The sequence below is a fragment of the Macrobrachium rosenbergii genome, chromosome 43 (genome assembly GCF_040412425.1).
Source record: "Macrobrachium rosenbergii isolate ZJJX-2024 chromosome 43, ASM4041242v1, whole genome shotgun sequence".
In the NCBI taxonomy this organism is placed as follows: Eukaryota; Metazoa; Arthropoda; class Malacostraca; order Decapoda; family Palaemonidae; genus Macrobrachium; species Macrobrachium rosenbergii.
Window position 1 is genome coordinate 54403150 of NC_089783.1, and position 15963 is coordinate 54419112.

The window sequence follows — 15963 nt, forward strand, 5'->3', positions numbered from 1 at the left end:
GCATGTGTTGTTGGCATTTCTTTACAGCGTATAATGCCGTATGAAACTATCAGCCACGGCCCATGGAACTCTCAGCCGCGCCCGTGAAACTCTCAGCCACGGCCCGGTGGTGGCCTGTGTCGTTGGCATTTCTGTTAAGCGTATAATGCCGTATGAAACTCTCAGCCACGGCCCATGGAACTCTCAGCCGCGGCCCATGAACTCACAGCCACGGCCCGGTGGTGGCCTGTGTATTTGGCACCTATAGCGGCGCTAGACGCACGTTCATGGGTAACTTTAACTTTAAATAAAATTTTAAAAATTATTGAGGCCAGAGGGCTGCAATTTGGTACGTTTGATGATTGGAGGGTGGATGATCAACATGCCAATTTGCAGCCCTCTAGCCTCAGTAGTTTTTAAGATCAGAGGGCGGACGGGCAGACAAATAGCCATGTCAATAGTTTTCTTCTGCAGAAAACTAAAAACACACATAAGTAAAGAAGGAGATAGCCACGCCATAATTTGTAGTTGAGCGCAAATAAATATTTATACAAATAAATTATCAAACTAACTGTATATCGCATTGAGTATATATATAATATATATATATATATATATATATATATATATATATATATATATATATATATATATATATATATATATATATATATATATATATATATAAAGAATGCAAATAAAACCACAATTAGTAAGACCAAAACATACATTCAGTTAACAACCCTTCAACACTGATCTCGCGAATGTGGACAGGTGATACGTGACAAGAGTATTTAATTGGAACATGCAGGTGCGGAATAGCGGACTGCTGCGCATCCGCTACAACACTTGCTTCCGAATGGGTCTCGCGATTTACTCGCCCGTGAAATCGGATTTCCAGTGTCCTCCTGACACATTCACATTCTGGTTTGCTGATCTGAGAAATCCAGAGTCTGCCTTTTGCAAGAGCGGCTACTTTCGAAAAACACTTGAGCCTTCAGCCAAGACAAGTGTCGCTACTGTTTAGGTATAAACTAGTTTCCTTTATCGACATGTTAATGATCGATTATGCTCTGCCAATCTTTTTGTGAGTTGGAGATGCTTGCTGTTTACCTCATAAACACTAACGTTACCTTGAGTTTTAATGAAAAGACACTGAACAGGTGAACTACCGATGGATTTAGGATGGTGAAAAGCAAATTGTCAGTTTTGAGGAATTCATTTGCTTTTTTTTTTAACCTAAGGAGCCTAATCGTTAATGTCTACTTGTCAGTTATTTATGGGAATTTTTAAAGTATATTTTGATTTTTTTTTTTTTTTTTTTACAGCCATCTCGATGACATTTGCCGAGCAGAGTAACTGTTGAGACGTTCGCGAACTGTATAAAATTACTTTTCCAAATACCCACGTGGACGTATTTCTAAGCCCACCAAAAAATGCAATGCAGCGTAAAGGAAATGACACCATAAACGACACAGAAGTGGAGACAAAGTCGTGAAGGGGATAATTATTACGCTAACGCCCACTGCCCCAGACAGTCAAGTATCCCAACAAACATATGCCGCCCAATCTGGTCAACTCCCAGATGGCGTTTCCATGCCCACCGTAGCCAGGGCGACGTTTCACAACAACGTGGACGCCAGCGACCAGAAGCACTCACTCCTGACGCTGACAAAGGGTACTGAAATAGCCTATCTTTTTGCAGCTCTTTGTTGGGTGAGTCGGTAGAGCTGCGGACTGTCACTCGATAGGCCGGAGTTCAATTCCCCGGCCGGCTGATGAAGAGTTCGAGGAATTTATTTCTGGTGATAGAAATTCATTTCTCGCTATCATGTGGTTCGGATTCCACAATAAGCTGTAGGTTCGTTGCTAAGTAACCAATTGGTTCTTAGCCACGTAAAATAAGTCTAATTCTTCGGGCCAGCCCTAGGAGAGCTGTTAATCAGCTCAGTGGTCTGGTAAAACTAAGATATACTTAACTTTTGCATATGGCAGAAGCGGTAAGCATTCATTAGATTTCTGCAATATGTAAATATAAAGTATATTTCACAATACTCTTTATTCAGTCCTAAAGTATATTTCCCAATAATGTCATTCAGTCTTAGGTTCATTTCAAAATTATTCAGTCAGTCCCAAAACACATTTCCCAGTAACATATTTCAGACCTGACGTCATCGCCAAAGAACTTAGAACGAGCTGTCAACTACATACAGTCCATATAGAGGAGAACACGCATACCTGAAGGAATCAACTGCACAGACAAATTCAGAATACAGTGGAGAAAACAGTTTTCACATGTAATACCTCTGACTACAAAATATATTAAAATCACTATCAATCTATTAGTCTTTCTTTTTGCATAGTTCTATACCTACATCTCTATCTATTTATGCATAGATAGATAGACATATAGATATATAGATATATATAATATATATATACATATATAGTAATAGACATGCATACATAAATACATACATATACTAACAATAACCAAAACTTATCTCTAATTTTATTTTTTACTTCCAAGAATAATTCTAAATTCAAGAAGAAACCTTATTCCATAGAGTTCCTTTTATATTTTACACAGAGAGAGAGAGAGAGAGAGAGAGAGAGAGAGAGAGGGGGAGAGAGAGAGAGGGGGCCAAGATTTATCCCTTGGAAATCCAATTCCTTCCTCCTTTCGTGAAATGAATAAAGTGGGAGCCATCACACCCGAACTAATACAAAGTCGCCACGGGAGGCTTCCGCGGCGCGGCCATCCGAGTCTCGCTCCGACAAATTCGATACAATGCCACGAACTAACTCGAAGGAGGCTCTCCTTCAAAGGAGGCGGCGGCGGCGGCGGCGACGGCGGCGGCGAGAGCAACGTCGCCGGAGGAAGAAAGCGCTCTAGGGGGTTCTACTTCCTTATTTTAATTGGGTTCGGGGAAGGCGGCATGTGTGGGTTCCGGGTTCCTACGTCGGGAGGAAGGGGAGGTTGGAGGAGTCGTGGACGGGGGCGGGGGAGGAGGAGGAGGGAGGGAGAAAGGGAAATGTAGGTGGAAAGAGGAGAAAGTTTGGATGGAAAAGAGAAGAAGGAATGAGGGAGATGGGAAGTGTAGCCTGAATGGAAGGATGGGAAGTGTAGCCTGAATGGAAGGATGGGAAGAGTAGCCTGAATGGAAGGATGGGAAGTGTAGCCTGAATGGAAGGATGGGAAGTGTAGCCTGAATGGAAGGATGGGAAGTGTAGCCTGAATGGAAGGATGGGAAGTGTAGCCTGAATGGAAGGATGCAAAGGAGAAGAGAAATGGTACATGAAAAGGGGTAGGAACAATTACGAAGAAAGCTGAACGGTAAAAACTGAGAAACAGCGGCTGACAGGCGAAATAATCGGTGGAATGAGGAAGAGGCGCCGCAAATATGGGTCAATGGTGGAGATGAGAGAGAAGCAATGTGGGAGGAAGAGAAATGTGAATAGGTGTCAGTGACGAACAGGGGAAGGGCACTGGGAGAGGAGGAGACTGTGTAAAAATAGGCCAGTGGGCAGATGGAGAAAGGGTCAATGGAAAGAGCTAGACGAAGTGTCCACAGAGGTCAGAATTGTGAGGAGGAACTTAAAATGTTAATAGAGGTCACTGACAGAGGAAAGAACGGCAATGAGGAAGAAGTCAAGAGTAGTAAAGGAGGGGATAAATGGGAAATACACTGAGAGACAAGTTAAGTTCAAGTTAAGTAGATCTTAGTTTAACCAGACCACTGAGGAGCTGATTAACAGCTCTCCTACGGCTGGCCCGAAGGATTAGATTTATTTTACGTGGCTAGGAACCGATTGGTTACCTAGCAACGGGACCTACTGCTTATTGCGAGAAATGAATTTCTATCACCAGAAATAAATTCCTCTGATTCTTCACTGGCCGGTCGGAGATTCGAACTCGCGGCCAGCAGAGTGCTAGCTGAGAACGGAACTCGCTCGCCCAACGAGGAACTGGGACAAGTTAAAGTGTGGCTGGAAAACAGAAGGAAGAGTAATGAATAAGATAAGTTTAGATGGAAAAAGGATATAGAGTACGGGAGGAATGAAGTGTAAAGGGGAATATATGGCAACAGAGGGAAGAAAGAGTGATTGGAAAGAGGGAGAATAAGTGAGGGAGAAGGGAAAACGTACAAGGAAAGTGGGAGGTACAGTGAGGAAATGAGGAGAAAGTAGCTGGAAGTGGAGAGGGACGGGGGGGGGAAAGGAGGAATGGAGTCATAAATGTCACGACGTAAGGATAGTGAGGAAGAAAGGAAAGCGTATAAGGAAAAGGGAGGGGAGCAGTGAGGAAAAAGGGAAAGTGCATACTGAAAGTGAGAGAGAAAAGAATAGATGGCAAAAAGGGAGGGATAGTGAGGAAAATGGGAGGTAGATACAAAAAGGAAAATTAAGATGAAAAAGGAGACGCAGTGATGGAGAAGCGGTTTGTATAGGGAAAGATGAAAGGACAGTGAGAGACAAGGGAATGTGTGGACGGGAAAGAAAATCAGATTGGGGGAGAAAGTGTAAATGGAAAGGGGAGGAACAGAGAGGGAGAAGATAAGTGTGCGAGGAAAACAAGATCCAAAGTGAGGAAGTAATGTAGATGGAAAGATGGGAATGGAAATTGCAAATGAAAAAAAGCAATTGCACGGTGCGGGATAGGAAGTCCAGATGAATAGTGAGGGATAGAGAGAGAAAACGCATACGGTGAACTGCAAACAGAAGAGAGAGAGAGAGAGAGAGAGAGAGAGAGAGAGAGAGAGAGAGAGAGAGAGAGAGAGAGAGAATGAACAAGAGAAGATATGGGCAGTGAGAGAGTGAGGTGGAAGAGTGTAAATAGGGATCAGTGGAAAGGAGGAGAATTGGGGCAGTTGGAGGAAGAGAAGAAGTGTAAATATGGGTCAGCGAAGACGTGGGGAGTTGAGCAGTTAAGATGGGAAGAGAAGTGTAAATAAGTCAGTCAGGAAGAGGAAACACGGGCAGTGGGAATAGGAAGAAAAATACGGATCAATGAAGAAGAGACGCGGGGGGAATGGGAGGAAGAAGAGGGAGAATAAACTGAGAACAGGGATAATAAGGTGAACTGGGCCAGTGGGGAGGGCGATGAAGTGTGTATCAGTGAGAAAAAGAAGTGTAAAACGGGGAATTACTGCTGATACGGTAAATATTTAATACTTTAAATAAGACGTAACTTTCTATCAACTCAATCAAAATGACAATTCAACCCTCACTAAAAGTTAAAATCAAAATAAAAATCTGCATGGGCTTGCAGTTTCCTACAGAATAACGTTTCACACTCTTTCCGGCCAATACTCGTAACAAAAACCAATCTGGAATTTCCATCAGGTAAAAGAGAAACACAATGCAGTTATATGTTAAAAGGCTAGCAAATGGCATTAACCTATTAGCAGAACTGAATGCCTTCAGGTGGAAATTACGAACCATCTAAGAATATGATGACATTGTGTGAAAAGAATCTTCTTAGAACAGAATGTCCGTATGAGAAAAGAATCCCTAATGAATAACCACTTTTTTATGTGGAAAATGATAGGCTTTCATGGAATGGAATTTCTACGCGTTAAAAACTCAAGTACAGACCCTAGACCAAGAGATATACCAACTCATAATAAATAGACAAAACAAAAACGAAAGTACAGACCATTATGAAGAGATACTGAAAATAGTCATTAAAAAAATTAGCCAAAACAAAACGACACCCTTGAAAAACTCAGTCAAGTAATGTCCAAGAATATGGCTCTTTGAAGCAGCATTGCAGTCTCTCAATCTCAAGACAAGGAGAGAAAATACAGAATCAACCATAGACACGACACGCGCACGCGCATTCACACGCACACTTTGTCGTCGCTCTCATAAAAGGGGTTATGTCGAAGTGCGTGGGACTGACGAACGCAGCCTACAGCCCACTCGCAAAACGCGACTTTTTCAATAGTTCACAGGTGAGCAGCTCTCTCTCTCTCTCCGCCCACACGCGCACGCACAAAAGATGGAAAATTTACGACAGAATCCATAGCCTACAAGAGCAATACGTCTTATGAACTATTATCCCTAAAGAAATAAATTTCCACGGACCGAAAACCCTTCCGTCAAAAGAATTGTCACAGTCCCATTTCCCGTGGCCTTTAACCTTTTGGAAATTCATCTGCTGGCAGCGTCTGGCACAGAGAGAGAGAGAGAGAGAGAGAGAGAGAGAGAGAGAGAGAGAGAGAATTCAGCACACGCAACGGCGGCAACGGACCCAAAAATATACAACCCTCTGAATACATTCAACCTAAAATAATATAGTAAGACGATTAAGATGACTGCCCATACGGTCCGGAATCACAGAAACATTCCAAATCAAATTCATTATATTATTTAAAGACTAATCGGCAAAAAATGAAAACTACCAAAGAGAGAAAGCGAGAGAGAGAGAGAAATTAAACCAAATGGGGACAATGTGGCCAACAAAAAGACAAAAAGGGCCCAGCCAGCAATAAGGAACAAATGCAAGGGGGGGGGGGACGGAGGAACTCGACCCAGGCATCATCACTCCAGGAGCCGGCTAGAAAAGAAGGGCCAGGCGCGTGCGCGCAATGTCTGCAAAAATCCTTCTCGAAGTTACGACAGCAGGCTCTGCTTAGTAGTTACAAGAGATAACTCACCGTCGCCACACCAACTTCTAAACTGGGGAAACTTTTTTTATCGCTTTTCCTGAACAAGATGGAAGACTAAAGGTACACTTCGGCTGACTTACAACCGTAAACCGCATTTGATTCTGCGCACTTACCACAAATTATTTCTTAATTGTTCCAGTGCAACATCGTACCCCTGCTTCTATAAACCTCATGAATGACAGCAACTAATTAACAGTAACACTACTTAGAAAACATCTCATTCGAGTATCTGACGATGTGACTTGGAAAAAAAAACATTAAAAAACAATCAAAATCTGCTACTCAGAATTACGTCATAGACTTAAAACTGAAGCTATACGATGATCTGACATTGTTTCCTTGGCAACGCGTAATTTAGTCCTTCAAAAACTGTACTGACTACAAAGACCCTAATCACCTTTATCGTTTCATCGTACAAGGCCAACCTCGATCTAAAAAAACTTTTAATTTCTTAATATGGAAACAATATGGTTACTACAGCTCAGTACAAAACAGCCATTTCTTGTACATAATGGTATCTAATTCTAGAGATTTAAAAAAAACATTTTACCCCTGTCTAATGCTAGAATTTTTGGCCTGCCTCTCTCTCTCTCTCTCTCTCTCTCTCTCTCTCTCTCTACGAACACTACAGCAAGTAAATCAAATTATACTTATCTACAAAATTATCATTACCATTACAATCTAATTTAACCCACTCACTGCGTCTGCCTACTGACTGAAATCATCAGTCAAATTAATGATAAACTAACAAAACAGAATGATTCTTCTATCAAACCGAATTCTTATTTACCACAAAACATATATTTTTTTTTCAACTGCAAGAATATATTTAGCATGAAAGCACTTGGCGTTTACCATCCAAGCAAATCTAATAGCATTAGTTCATAGACTTCTGTGGGTGACTTCCGCGCAGTGTGGTTTCACTACCGTTCTCAAAAGACAGTTCATACGAGCTCTGGACATTTCCTTAGCCTTAACTAACACAGTTACTGTGACTATTCCTGGTGATAATGTTGGCAACAATTAGAGCTCTCGTGGTGCAGTCATAGGTAATTTCGATCTTTCGCAAAATTAATCGTTCTGACAGCCACCTCGAAGAAAGGACCATCTGAATTAAAAAATGTAGGGGAAACGTATCTGATCACCCGAAATATTTCGAAAAATAACATTTGAAAAGGCCGCAATCCTTAATTCTACAACAAATCGTACAGTAATGAAAAATGCTTAACCAACGAACAGAACTCCCGATATTTTCCAAAGCTAAAAATTACACCTACAAATATGGATGCGAGTTTGGCTTAGTAATTTGTAGCAACATTCTATTTTTCGTATCTTTTTGAAGAATATGAGAATATCACTTTTACCAGAGCACGAAGTTACGTTTCCAAACACCTCAACGGCGCATTCGACGATTTTGCTCGTACATTCGAAGTGAAAATTGGAGCAAGGTAGCGTTAAAGAAGCTGGACAGCCAAGCAAGAAGACGCCAAAGGCAACCGCTGAAAAGCAAAAGGCAGAAAGAGCGGCAGCTGACGCAGAAGGGACGCATCGATGAACCTTCAGTAACGTCGATGCGTTCCGAAGGGGGAGTCTATTAGCCCAGTACAATTTACAACTTTTACAAAATTATTTATAGCACTGCGTCAATACTGATGACTTGCATTTTTCTAAAAACAAATTCAAGGGAATAATTATGCTGCAACAAGAGTCTTCTGTCGTAAACTTTTACTAATACTGAGGTAGCTGAATATAAGCTTGCATAAAAGAAAGGTCGCTGCTGACTTTGAAAAATAAAGGATTCTAGAAATTCCGAGGTAAAACGCGATTAAACCAAGACTATGACTTGTAGCAGTGGCCATTCTAGGACTGACTGACTACATCCCATTCAAGACCCTACCTAGATGAATAATCAAGACTACTATATTTGGTGTTATAATTACTTTAGAACGCGTAAAAATATCCAAATCTAGCGAGTACCCGGGCAACTGACACCAGTATCTGAGCTCGACATCCACTATTATTTCAGCAAATTAAAAATAATGAGAGTCGTATTATCATTTAAAATAATTATCACTGTCTGGAGCATCCGTAAATATCGTTCCAGGTCTGGCGAGTCTTTGACAATCTAGCACTCATGAATATATAAGTAAAACCAGCAGTCATAATTCAACATCAAAACCTACAGAGCATTTCCAATCACAGCCTCAGGACAATAGCTTGTACATTTCTGTAGTGCGCTATCAATATCTGTGAGCCAGTTCATTCCCCGGAATATTTCAAGCAACGGAAATGCCACACAAAACGAAAATACTGCGGAACATTTCGTATATATATAAAAACGCCATTTTTCCGGAAATAAGCCATTCACAAAATGCGTCATAAATCATGCTGTTTTAAAATACGACTGAAAATATACAGAAATACAGCTATGAGGAAAATCCATTAGCGCAATTATGAGATGATTGATTACAAATAACACCGCGCACTGAACGCATACCGTCTCTTCATAACAGAAAGCAACATTATGTTTGGAATAACACAAAGTACAAGACAAAGTAAACTGTACATGACCGAGTATAATAACATTTACTAAACTATTCCTGGAACAGCCATCACCCCAATAGGAGTTAAGCTTCCAGGTTTTTTTTTTTATATCTATTTTCAGAGTTTCCAAATATAGGACTGAGAAAGTGACTTAAGATCGCAACATTTAAAGGCTTCTGACGACTCTTGACTTCGCGTCTCTTACACTTTTATGCTAAATATAGACCACAGCCATCATCTAAGGGACTTGAAGACATTAAAATTAAAAATAAATTACGAAGCCACCCAACTATGAAACATTATTATTATTATTATTATTATTATTATTATTATTATTATTATTATTATTATTATCATTATTATTATTACAATTGAACTTTGCAAGAACTCTCAAGTTCTTGAGAAATTTTAGGTCAATTATCTTGAAACTAACGAAGACATGAGACTATATTAGTTTACCGTAAAAGAAAACTATTGAGATGTCTTTGTCTATCCGTCCGCACTTTTTCTGTCCGCCGTCGGATCTTAAATACTACTGAGGCTAGAGGGCTGCAAAGTGGTATGTTGATCATCCACCCTCTAATCATCAAACATGCCATATTGCAGCCCTCTAGCCTCAGTAGTTTTTATTTTATACAAGGCTAAGGTTAGCCATGGATCGTGCGTCTGGCAGCGCTTTCCGAAGGCGTCGCCGACACACCTTCACGTGATCGTATCTGGGGAGCAGCTGAGCGCTGAAACTTTTATACAGCATTTTGCGCTGTACAGAAAACTCGGTTGCGTTTAATGCTATTGGTGTCATCTCTTTGGATAATTTAACATCCCCGCTGACAATGGAAAAGTGAAACTATATTAGTAACGACAACAGAAAACAAACCTTGTAAACACCAGCCGGCACGAACAATGGCAAAAACTTAGACCCACAACAATAAATGGGGCATTGAATAACCGGAGGTGCGGCCTGCGGGGTGTAAGAGCCCTTTCGAGAAAAAATCAATTAACACTGGGGATTTACGGTGTCGTTTGTGGACTTTTACTCACCAGCCCAATACCAAAGTAACGACGAACCAAACACCCTTCTGAGCGTAAGAAAATGACTTGAGTATCTACTGTAGACACAGAGTCGAACAGTAGAGAGAGAGAGAGAGAGAGAGAGAGAGAGAGAGAGAGAGAGAGAGAGAGAGAGAGAGAGAGATTAGAAGAAGGGACAATTTCAGAAACGTTTGGCCAATGCGCAGTAATCTAACCCCTTTAAAAAATGGTTCGGCATGAAAAACTAAAAATAAAAAAAAAGTACCGGATTTTACTCTCGCTGATGCAAGACTTCCACCAAAGCCAAGCAAGACCACCACCGCCAGAGCTGCAGCTCTCTCTCTCTCTCTCTCTCTCTCTCTCTCTCTCTCTCTCTCTCTATTACCCTCGGCTTAACCCTAAACTTTTAGAATGTGCTGTCGAGGATCAGATCCCATCCATGACGAGCCACATTAAAAGTTACGAAAAAGGAGGTAAAGGACCCTCCCTCCTTGGCGCCATTTGGAAATTTTGTAGTGAAACACACAGTTCATTCGATGGCGGCATTTGGAGACTCAGATTTGGAGAACCAACTGAACTACGTCCTTTTTTATGTTAGCTTCAACGTTCAGAAACTTTTAAGACTTGACAAATAATGCATAAAACAACCGCGCCACATTGAATATTCCTCTCGAACTGACTGACATTCAAAACTCATGGTCTAAGTTCAAAACGACGGGGAGAGAGAGAGAGAGAGAGAGAGAGAGAGAGAGAGAGAGAGAGAGAGAGAGAGATCTTTGAATTAGTCTTGCCATAGTCAAATGAGGTCTCCTACGAGATGTATGGCGAAGATCAAAGCCAGGCTGCCAGAAATCAGAATTGGCCAAGTCACAAACTTTCCAACTGCCTTGACAACCTGTCCTGATGTCGTTAACTATTTCTTGAGGTCTCTCTCATTCAATAGACTGACATTCTCTTAACCGTAAGCTAGAAATTATTCACTAATTATTTCGTTAAAGATTACACACAAATTAAATATAAAAAGGTTGAATGACCGTAACAAACAAATCTCGTGCTCTCTCTCTCTCTCTCTCTCTCTCTCTCTCTCTCTCTCTCTCTCTCTAAACAAACACACACACAACCACAATTTAAAAAGTTTTTCATTAACAATATTTACAAAAACTAGCTATTCAGTACGAAATAAATTTCAAATCCCAGTTTTATAAAAAGAAAATCTTATCCAAGCCTTTTAACTTAACACTGCAGGCGAGACATGCTTTTCAGACGTCATAAGCAACAGAATATTCAAACCGCACAAAAATATTCATATTCCAGTTTTCAATCATCAGCTGCCACCGTGTTCATCGAGTATATTTTTCTTGTAAGAACTGACGGGAAAGGGAGAGACAGAATGTGACACCACACTATCGAAAATAATTCCTTTTTGATCTTTAAATAGACAATGGTGCACGGTTTAATATGAGAAGTATTTTAATACACGGTTTGATATGGGAAGTATTTTAATACACAGTTTGATACGGGAAGTATTTATAGAAGGTTTGATATGGGAAGCATTTTCATACACGTTTGATATGGGAAATATTTTAATACACCGTTGATATGGGAAGTATTTTCTTACACAGTTTGATATGAGAAGTATTTTCATACACGGTTTGGTATGGGAAGTATTTTAATGCACGGTTTGATATGGGAAGTATTTTAATACACGGTTTGATACGGGAAATATTTTAATACACGGTTTGATATGGGAAGTATTTTAATACACGGTTTAATATGGGAAGTATTTTAATACACGGTTTGATATGGGAAGTATCTTAATACACGGTTTGATATGGGAAGTATATTATAAATACAAAAATATATTTTCAAACTATATAAATCTTATATATAATAAATTGTATAATTTCAGCAATAAGTGATCTCACGGCAATTCAATTACAGGTTCGTCCCCATTCAAAAAATGGCATGCAATGACCACAATGTCATTTTTATTTTCGTCTGTTTTCCTGAAATCAGCATTCAATCTACCACAGTACCGAGGCTAAGTAGTTATCACCGAAAAACCATTCTTAGGTCCAAAAGAATACAATTTTTCTTATATCGAACTTCAATACTCCCCTCCCAAAACGACTCAGTTTTTCATCTCTAAGATGAAGTCTTCAGTATCATTCCTAACGTCTCGAGTTTCGTTTCTGTGAAGTTTCGAGTTCAATGCCAACACAGCGGTAGGTTGTTTTTTTTTTTTTTTTTTTTTATTCCTTCAAGACTTCAGTCTTGGAAATAAGAAGTGCAGCAAATATTTGAAGAGCTAACAGAGTTATAAATGTCATTATTATACTAGCATTTCCTTTATATATATATATATATATATATATATATATATATATATATATATATATATATATATATATATATATATATATATATATACACACGTGTGTGTGTGTGAACGTGTATATGTACATGTGTCAACTTTCATATATGAAACTATACTTCTCAGTGATGTCTTTCCAAATCATTCAATAATACTTCTGGAATTACGCTTGCTAAATTAATGGTTTTTGCTTGATCAACACGAATACATGCATAAATAATAAATTACTGACATTTTGAAAATCTTAAAAAACAGCAAAACACATCAAGTGGGGTGGTAACTTTAGCCCAAATATTACTATGAAGCCTCCCTATTAGGGCTTCCGTCCACTGGAAAAGCTGCCAGTTCCACCCTGGTACGAACCTTGATTACCGACGAACCTTGATTACCGAGGTATCTGGCAAATCTCTGAAAGAGAAAGGCAGAACCCAGTAACGGTTCGTTCCCAAGGGTCGAGCCAACTCAGGACTTACGTGGCTGCAAGTTATTGTAGCCATGCTGATAAATCTTGCAGAGCCCCTTCCGTCCAATGACGCCTATACTTGAACGTAAGCATGAGTTCAAGGGGGATGCAAGGTGTTGGCCTCTACCCAGGATAAATGTGGAATAATCAATAAGAGCTCTGAATGATTCCAGAAATAATTTTATCAAGATAAACGTCTTCAATTATGCACGTATGGCCTATTCAAAGAGCTTAGTGTGTGGGCAGCTTTGAAAAGCAGATGATGATGATGATGATGATGATGACCACAAACTAACACGCTCTCAGACCACACAAATAACACACGAGATTTAAAAATGGCGTCAAAAGCAAGTAAAAAAGACAAATGGCCGGGAAACCGGTCTCGACAGCCGCTACTATTTCCACTGCTTCTGAGATGAATCTTGCAGAAAGAAAGAACGAAGGAAAAAAAAAAAAAAAAAAAAGGAGAGAAACCCTTATGAGTATTGCTGTGTAAATCAAGACAAGAGAACAAGGCTGGGAAAGTGGTTGGGATGCATGGAAGGGGGAGGGGGGGGGAAGGGATGGAGTGGTGGGAGGGAGGAGGGGAAAATGACTGTGGATATGCCAGCCAAGACAAATGGGACACAAGGAACGGGGAGGGGTAGGATGGGGAAACGGGGGAATATGAAGGGAAGGGGAGGGGAGGGGTTTGTGCGCGTAAACATACACACACACATACATATATATATATATATATATATATATATATATATATATATATATATATATATTGTCATACCTTTAATCATGGTATGAAAACAAAACTGTGAACAGAAGTTTTGTCACTTAGATAAAGAAGTCCCAAGAAGTTTAGGAGTCCGATGGGGGGATGGCATTGGAAATGATACCGTAAGGGTATAAGTACGAAAGTTCCATATATATATATATATATATATATTGTTACGTGTGGGAGGTCTTGGTTGATCATGTATTATTCAATTTACGTAATTTTTACGGCCCTGCAAACCAAGATTACACGTAACCTGTCACTTGAAGCCAAAAGTTAACCTCAAAGACAGACGTTAATTAGCAAAGGTCGCCAGTTAAGGGTTATTAACCTTAACAAAGAATATTTGAGATGAATTTGATTTTAAACGCAACGGTTCTTCCAAACATTCGGACGCGAGGCATACAAAAGCATCGAGATTTAACCTGATTTTGCTTACCCTAAATCCTAGGTATTTTACTGGAATAATGGGGTTGAAGCTAACAATAAAATAATTTGACTTAATCTAGACTTCGTGAACACATATACCGTAAGTGGTGGCTGAAGGGGGAACAAAGGAAATTTGAAATACAGAAAAAAGATAAAGAATGGGCGAAGTTTTGAACAAAAAGCGACTTTACCTTAGGACGAACGTTGTGCAGCATCAACGACCGGCGTGGAGTTCTTGCAATTGTTTCTTCACTTCACTAATAGAATAATAGACAAAGAAAGGGGGAAGAGGTCCAACTGGACGTGTTATCTCTCCAAAGCTTGGTTCTCTCTCTGAAGTTCTCGGACCGCCTAGGTCAACAACAATCACCCCAGGTGTCCACGTTCTTGTATTCAAAACATTCGCCATGAGACAGGTAGGAAGGAAAAGGGGACCTTAGGACCACCTATTCTTAAGGCTGATAGGAAATTTTCCTATAGGGTAAAAGGCCTAACTTACCTATCCCGCTCTCCAACGGACGTTAAGGTTTGAACTAAGACGCACCTATATAGACAATGTCTTTTCCCGGTCTCAGTCAGGCTGATATTTTTACAATCAAAAGTTACGAGGCTAACAGCAGTAATATTTGTAAAAGCTCCCCCTTAAGAGGGCCTTCACTCCCTTTTCGGGCGTGAAGGTCTATACTAACAAGCTGTTAAGCCTCTCGTAGGTTACTCTCCTTCCCTGAGCAGATTAGTCCTGGTTAGCCTACCTAGCTACAGAACTACCTAACCCTAGATAGGATATGAGCTATAATCACTACTTAACCTAATTCTAATAGTACTAGAAGGTGCTCACGGTTATTATAGGCTACCTCCTACAATCATGATGTGTTTTAGACCTAGCCTAGTGGCACGTTCTATGATATTCCCTAGCCTAACCTATCCTAACCCGACCGTAGCACCAACGTAAGAGTTAATATTCTAACTAAATTACAACATGGTTTATGTTTAATACAATTAAAATTTACTAGTTAATTCATGAGGGTTGCCTCATATGATAAATGGGTGCCTCACTGAGGTCTTAGGCCATGCGTGTCACGAGCATCGTGGCTCGTTTCACAATAGTTAAGATTACTGAAATTAGTTAGGCTACTTACATGATTACTGCGGCTCGGGTGGTAAGTGGAAAGAACAAGGCTACTAAATTGATGTACTGTACCTTAAGGTGGCCTAGGCTAGGTACAAATAAAAGGAAGAGATCACACTGGCTACCTTCTCTGGGCAAGGGGCCAGGATCACTCTTAGATGTTAGGGCACTGTGCCGAGAGGGCACTAGTGCCAGGAGGAGCTTATAGCTCGGCAACTACTGGGCTCTCTTCCGCCCCTTCTTCTTCTTCTTTCGGTTTCCTCCAAGGCCTATCAGTAGCTGGCCTAGCAGGTGATGAGAGCACCAACTCCGGGACAGGCCAGAAGGGCTAGCGGGCGCCTTAAGTCAGGGGCAACTGCAAAAGCTGCAGGAGGACTCCCTACTCCGGCTGCTGCGACAGCCGAGCGAGAGCGATCTCGACTTCTGCGTCCGAGGATGCCAGTTCCTGGTCTTCCAAGGGAGGGGTACCATTTTCGATCCTCCAGGGTTCATCCCTGGAATCAAATTTTGTGAAGAAGAAGCTTGGGTGCTGGAGGCTCTCCAGTCGCGATGATCAACTGCATGGGGAAC

The 15963-nt window shown here is 40.6% G+C and overlaps 1 protein-coding gene across 11 annotated transcripts in view; it reads right to left on the reverse strand.

Moving 5' to 3' along the window:
• The window catches only part of LOC136828930 (uncharacterized), a 161678-nt gene that overhangs the window by 86271 nt on the left and 59444 nt on the right, over nucleotides 1–15963 (reverse strand). The gene's annotated exons all lie outside the window — the stretch shown is intronic.